Raw genomic sequence first — 7,995 nt, forward strand, 5'->3', positions numbered from 1 at the left:
CCCTAGAGGCAATAATAAAGTTATTATTTATTTCCTCATATCATGATAAATGTTTAATATTCATGCTAGAATTGTATTAACCGGAAACATGATACATGTGTGAATACATAGACAAACATATAGTCACTAGTATGCCTCTACTTGACTAGCTCATTAATCAAAGATGGTTATGTTTCCTAACCATAGACATGTGTTGTCATTTGATTAATGGGATCACATCATTAGAAGAATGATGTGATTGACATGACCCATTCCGTTAGCCTAGCACTTGATCGTTTAGTATACTGCTATTGCTTTCTTCATGACTTATACATGTTCCTATAACTATGAGAAATATGCAACTCCCGTTTACCGGAGGAACACTTTGGGTACTACCAAACATCACAGCGTAACTGGGTGATTATAAAGGAGTACTACAGGTGTCTCCGAAGGTACATGTTGAGTTGGCGTATTTCGAGATTAGGTTTTGTCACTCCGATTGTCGGAGAGGTATCTCTGGGCCCTCTCGGTAATGCACATCACTATAAGCCTTGCAAGCAATGTAGCTAATGAGTTAGTTACGGAATGATGCATTATGTAACGAGTAAAGAGACTTGCCGGTAACGAGATTGAACTAGGTATTGGATACCGACGATCGAATCTCGGGCAAGTAACATACCGATGACAAAGGGAACAACGTATGTTGTTATGCGATTTGACCGATAAAGATCTTCGTAGAATATGTAGGAACCAATATGGGCATCCAGGTCCCGCTATTGGTTATTGACCGAGAATGGTTCTAGGTCATGTCTACATAGTTCTCGAACCCGTAGGGTCCGCACGCTTAACGTTACGATGACAGTTTTATTATGAGTTTATAAGTTTTGATGTACCGAAGTTTGTTCGGAGTCCCGGATGTGATCACGGACATGACGAGGAGTCTCGAAATGGTCGAGACATAAAGATTGATATATTGGAAGCCTATGTTTGGACATCGGAAAGGTTCCGGGTGAAATCGGGATTTTACCGGAACACCGGGGGGGTTACCGGAACCCTCCCGGGGGTTAATGGGTCTTAGTGGGCCATGAGGGAGAAGAGGAGGGCCGGCCAGGGCAGGCCGCGTGCCCCCTCCCCCTAGTCCGAATAGGACAAGGAAGGGGGGGCGGCGCCCCCCTTTCCTCTTTCCCCTCCCCCCTTTCCTTCTCCACCAAGGCAAGAGGGGGGAGTCCTACTCCCGGTGGGAGTAGGACTCCTCCAGGCGCACCCCAAAGGGGCCGGCCGCACCTCCCCCTCCCTCCTTTATATACCGGTGCAGAGGGACACCCCATAACACACAAGTTGATCTATGGATCGTTCCTTAGCCGTGTGCGGTGCCCCCCTCCACCATATTCCACCTCGGTCATATCGTCGCAGAGTTTGGGCGAAGCCCTGCGCCGGTGGAGCATCATCATCGTCACCACGCCGTCGTGCTGACGGAACTCATCCCCGAAGCTTTGCTGGATTGGATCCCGGGGATCGTCATCGAGCTGAACGTGTGCTGAACTCGGAGGTGCCGTACGTTCGGTACTTGGATCGGTCTGATCGTGAAGACGTACGACTACATCAACCGTGTTGTCATAACGCTTCCGCTTATGGTCTACGAGGGTACGTGGACGAACACTCTCCCATCTCGTTGCTATGACATCACCATGATCTTGCATGTGCGTAGGAAATTTTTTGAAATTACTACGTTCCTCAACAGTGGCATCCGAGCCTAGGTTTTATGCGTTGATGTTATATGCACGAGTAGAACACAAGTGAGTTGTGGGCGATATAAGTCATACTGCTTACCAGCATGTCATACTTTGGTTCAGCGGCACTGTGAGATGACGCGGCCCGGACCGACATTACGCGTACGCTTACGCGAGACTGGTTTCACCGTTACGAGCACTCGTTGCTTAAAGGTGACCGGTGGGTGTCTGTCTCTCTCACTTTAGTTGAACCGAGTGTGGCTACGCCCGGTCCTTGCGAAGGTTAAAATAGCACCAACTTGACAAACTATCGTTGTGGTTTTGATGCGTAGGTAAGAACGGTTCTTACTAAGCCCGTAGCAGCCACGTAAAAATTGCAACAACAAAGTAGAGGACGTCTAAATTGTTTTTGACGGGCATGTTGTGATGTGATATGGTCAAGACGTGATGCTATATTTTATTGTATGAGATGATCATGTTTTGTAACCGAAGTTATCGGCAACTGGCAGGAGCCATATGGTTGTCGCTTTATTGTATGAAATGCAAACGCCCTGTAATTGCTTTACTTTATCACTGAGCGGTAGCGATAGTCGTAGAAGCAATAGATGGCGTAACGACAACGATGCTACGATGGAGATCAAGGTGTCGCGCCAGTGACGATGGTGATCACGACGGTGCTTCGAAGATGGAGATCACAAGCCCAAGATGATGATGGCCATATCATATCACTTATATTGATTGCATGTGATGTTTATCCTTTATGCATCTTATCTTGCTTTGATTGACGGTAGCATTTTAAGATAATCTCTCACTTAATAATCAAGAACTGTTCTCCCTGAGTATGCACCGTTGCGAAAGTTCTTCGTGCTGAGACACCACGTGATGATCGGGTGTGATAGGCTCTACGTTCAAATACAACGGGTGCAAAACAGTTGCACACGCGGAATACTCAGGTCATACTTGACGAGCCTAGCATATACAGATATGGCCTCGGAACACGGAGACCGAAAGGTCGAACGTGAATCATATAGTAGATATGATCAACATAGTGATGTTCACCATTGAAACTACTCCATCTCACGTGATGATCGGACATGGTTTAGTTGATTTGGATCACGTGATCACTTAGATGACTAGAGCGATGTCTGTCTAAGTGGGAGTTCTTAAGTAATATGATTAATTGAACTTAAATTTATCATGAACTTAGTACCTGATAGTATTTTGCATGTCTATGTTTGTTTGTAGATAGATGGCTCGTGCTGTTGTTCCGTTAAATTTTAATGCGTTCCTTGAGAAAGCAAAGTTGAAAGATGATGGTAGCAATTACACGGACTGGGTCCGTAACCTGAGGATTATCCTCATTGCTGCACAGAAAAGTTACGTCCTGGAAGCACCGCTGGGTGCCAGGCCTGCTGCTAATGCAACTGACGACGTTAAGAACGTCTGGCAGAGCAAAGCTGATGACTACTCGATAGTTCAGTATGCCATGCTTTATGGCTTAGAATCGGGTCTTCAACGACGTTTTGAACGTCATGGAGCATATGAGATGTTCCAGGAGTTGAAGTTAATATTTCAAGCAAATGCCCGGATTGAGAGATATGAAGTCTCCAATAAGTTCTACAGCTGCAAGATGGAGGAGAATAGTTCTGTCAGTGAGCATATACTCAAAATGTCTGGGTATAATAATCACTTGATTCAACTGGGAGTTAATCTTCCGGATGATAGCGTCATTGACAGAATTCTCCAATCACTGCCACCAAGCTACAAGAGCTTTGTGATGAACTATAATATGCGAGGGATGAACAAGACTATTCCCGAGCTCTTCGCAATGCTAAAGGCTGCGGAGGTAGAAATCAAGAAGGAGCATCAAGTGTTGATGGTTAACAAGACCAACAGTTTCAAGAAAAAGGTCAAAGGGAAGAAGAAGGGGAACTTTAAAAAGAACGGCAAGCAAGTTGCTGCTCAAGAGAAGAAACCCAAGTCTGGACCTAAGCCTGAAACTGAGTGCTTACTGCAAGCAGACTGGACACTGGAAGCGGAACTGCCCCCAAGTATTTGGCAGATAAGAAGGATGGCAAAGTGAACAAAGGTATATGTGATATACATGTTATTGATGTGTACCTTACTAATGCTCGCAGTAGCACCTGGGTATTTGATACTGGTTTTGTTGCTAATATTTGCAACTCAAAACAGGGACTACGAATTAAGCGAAGATTGGCTAAGGACGAGGTGACGATGCGCGTGGGAAATGGTTCCAAAGTCGATGTGATCGCGGTCGGCACGCTACCTCTACATCTATCATCGGGATTAGTTTTAGACCTAAATAATTGTTATTTGGTGCCAGCGTTAAGCATGAACATTATATCTGGATCTTGTTTAATGCGAGAAGGTTATTCATTTAAATCAGAGAATAATGGTTGTTCTATTTATATGAGTAATATCTTTTATGGTCATGCACCCTTGAAGAGTGGTCTATTTTTATTGAATCTCGATAGTAGTGATACACATATTCATAGTGTTGAAACCAAAAGATGCAGAGTTGATAATGATAGTGCAACTTATTTGAGGCACTGCCGTTTAGGTCATATCGGTGTAAAGCGCATGAAGAAACTCCATACTAATGGGCTTTTGGAATCACTTGATTATGAATCACTTGGTACTTGCGAACCGTGCCTCATGGGCAAGATGACTAAAACGCCGTTCTCCGGAACTATGGAGTGAGCAACTGATTTGTTGGAGATCATACATACTGATGTTTGTGGTCCAATGAATGTTGAGGCTCGCGGCGGGTATCGTTATTTTCTCACCTTCACAGATGATTTGAGCAGATATGGGTATATCTACTTAATGAAACACAAGTCTGAAACATTTGAAAAGTTCAAAGAATTTCAGAGTGAAGTGGAAAATCATCATAACAAGAAAATAAAGTTTCTACGATCTGATCGTGGAGGAGAATATTTGAGTTACGAGTTTGGTCTACACTTGAAACAATGCGGAATAGTTTCGCGACTCACGCCACCCGGAACACCACAACGAAATGGTGTGTCCGAACGTCGTAATCGTACTTTACTAGATATGGTGCGATCTATGATGTCTCTTACTGATTTACCGCTATCATTTTGGGGTTATGCTTTACAGACGGCTGCATTCACGTTAAATAGGGCACCATCAAAATCCGTTGAGACAACACCTTATGAACTGTGGTTTGGCAAGAAACCAAAGTTGTCGTTTCTTAAAGTTTGGGGCTGCGATGCTTATGTAAAGAAACTTCAACCAGATAAGCTCGAACCCAAATCGGAGAAATGTGTCTTCATAGGATACCCAAAAAAGACTATTGGGTACACCTTCTATCACAGATTTGAGGGCAAGATTTTCGTTGCTAAAATCGGATCCTTTCTAGAGAAGGAGTGTCTCTCGAAAGAAGTGAGTGGGAGGAAAGTAGAACTTGATGAGATAACTGTATCTACTCCCTTGTTGGAAAGTAGTTCATCACAAGAACCGGTTCCTGTGACAACTACACCAACTAGTGAGGAAGCTAATGATATTGATCATGAAACTTCAGATCAAGTTTCTACTGAACCTCGTAGGTCTACCAGAGTAAGATCCGCACCAGAGTGGTACGGTAATCCTATTCTGGAAGTCATGTTACTTGACCATGATGAACCTCCGAACTATGAGGAAGCGATGATGAGCCCAGATTCCGCAAAATGGCTAGAGGCCATGAAATTTGAGATGGGATCCATGTACGAAAACAAAGTATGGACTTTGGTTGACTTGCCCGATGATCGGCAAGCCATTGAGAATAAATGGATCTTTAAGAAGAAGACTGACGCTGATGGTAATACAACTGTCTATAAAGCTCGACTTGTTGCGAAAGGTTTTCGACAAGTTCAAGGGGTTGACTACGATGAGACTTTCTCACCCGTAGCAATGCTTAAGTCTGTCCGAATCATGTTAGCTATTGCTGCATTTCATGATTATGAAATTTGGCAAATGGATGTAAAAACTGCATTTTTGAATGGATTTCTGGAAGAAGAGTTGTATATGATGCAACCAGAAGGTTTTGTTGATCCAAAAGGTACTAACAAAGTGTGCAAGCTCCAGCGATCCATTTATGGACTGGTGCAAGCATCTCGGAGTTGGAATAAACGTTTTGATAGTGTGATCAAAGCATATGGTTTTATACAGACTTTTGGAGAAGCCTGTATTTACAAGAAAGTGAGTGGGAGCTCTGTAGCATTTCTGATTTTATATGTAGATGACATATTATTAATTGGAAATGATATAGAATTTCTGGATAGCATAAAGGGATACTTGAATAAAAGTTTTTCAATGAAAGACCTCGGTGAAGCTGCTTACATATTGGGCATCAAGATCTATAGAGATAGATCAAGACGCTTAATAGGACTTTCACAAAGCACATACCTTGACAAAATTTTGAAAAAGTTCAAAATAGATCAGGCAAAGAAAGGTTTCTTGCCTGTGCTACAAGGTGTGAAGTTGAGTCAAACTCAATGCCCGACCACAGCAGAAGATAGAGAGAAAATGAAAGATGTTCCCTATGCTTCAGCCATAGGCTCTATCATGTATGCAATGTTGTGTACTAGACCTGACGTATGCTTAGCAATAAGCTTGGCAGGAAGGTACCAAAGTAATCCAGGAGTGGATCACTGGACAGCCGTCAAGAACATCCTGAAATACCTGAAAAGGACTAAGGATATGTTTCTCGTATATGGAGGTGACAAAGAGATAGTCGTAAATGGTTACGTTGATGCAAGCTTTGACACTGATCCGGACGATTCTAAATCGCAAACTGGATACATGTTTTTATTAAATGGTGGAGCTGTAAGTTGGTGCAGTTCTAAACAAAGCGTCGTGGCAGGATCTACATGTGAAGCGGAGTACATAGCTACTTCTGAAGCAGCAAATGAAGGAGTCTGGATGAAGGAGTTCATTACCGATCTAGGTGTCATACCTAGTGCATCAGGACCAATGAAGATCTTCTGTGACAATACTGGTGCAATTGCTTTGGCAAAGGAATCCAGATTTCGCAAGAGGACCAAGCACATCAAGAGACGCTTCAATTCCATTCGGGACCAAGTCCAAGTGGGAGACATAGAGATTTGCAAAATACATACAGATCTGAATGTTGCAGACCCGTTAACTAAGCCTCTCTCATGAGCAAAACATGATCAACACCAAGACTCCATGGGTGTTAGAATCATTACTATGTAATCTAGATTATTGACTCTAGTGCAAGTGGGAGACTGAAGGAAATATGCCCTAGAGGCAATAATAAAGTTATTATTTATTTCCTCATATCATGATAAATGTTTATTATTCATGCTAGAATTGTATTAACCGGAAACATGATACATGTGTGAATACATAGAAAACATATAGTCACTAGTGTGCCTCTACTTGACTAGCTCATTAATCAAAGATGGTTATGTTTCCTAACCATAGACATGTGTTGTCATTTGATTAATGGGATCACATCATTAGAAGAATGATGTGATTGACATGACCCATTCCGTTAGCCTAGCACTTGATCGTTTAGTATACTGCTATTGCTTTCTTCATGACTTATACATGTTCCTATAACTATGAGAAATATGCAACTCCCGTTTACCGGAGGAACACTTTGGGTACTACCAAACGTCACAACGTAACTGGGTGATTATAAAGGAGTACTACAGGTGTCTCGGAAGGTACATGTTGACTTGGCGTATTTCGAGATTAGGTTTTGTCACTCTGATCGTCGGAGAGGTATCTCTGGGCCCTCTCGGTAATGCACATCACTATAAGCCTTGCAAGCAATGTAGCTAATGAGTTAGTTACAGAATGATGCATTATGTAACGATTAAAGAGACTTGCCAGTAACGATATTGAACTAGGTATTGGATACCGACGATCGAATCTCGGGCAAGTAACATACCGATGACAAAGGGAACAACGTATGTTGTTATGCGGTTTGACCGACAAAAATCTTCGTAGAATATGTAGGAACCAATATGGGCATCCAGGTCCCGCTATTGGTTATTGACTGAGAATGGTTCTAGGTCATGTCTACATAGTTCTCGAACCCGTAGGGTCCGCACGCTTAACGTTACGATGACAGTTTTATTATGAGTTTATAAGTTTTGATGTACCGAAGTTTGTTCGGAGTCCCGGATATGATCATGGACATGACGAGGAGTCTCGAAATGGTCGAGACATAAAGATTGATATATTGGAAGCCTATGTTTGGACATCGGAAAGGTTCCGGGTGAAATCGGGATTTTAC

This window comes from Triticum dicoccoides, chromosome 7B (assembly GCF_002162155.2).
Source record: "Triticum dicoccoides isolate Atlit2015 ecotype Zavitan chromosome 7B, WEW_v2.0, whole genome shotgun sequence".
Classification (NCBI taxonomy): Eukaryota; Viridiplantae; Streptophyta; class Magnoliopsida; order Poales; family Poaceae; genus Triticum; species Triticum dicoccoides.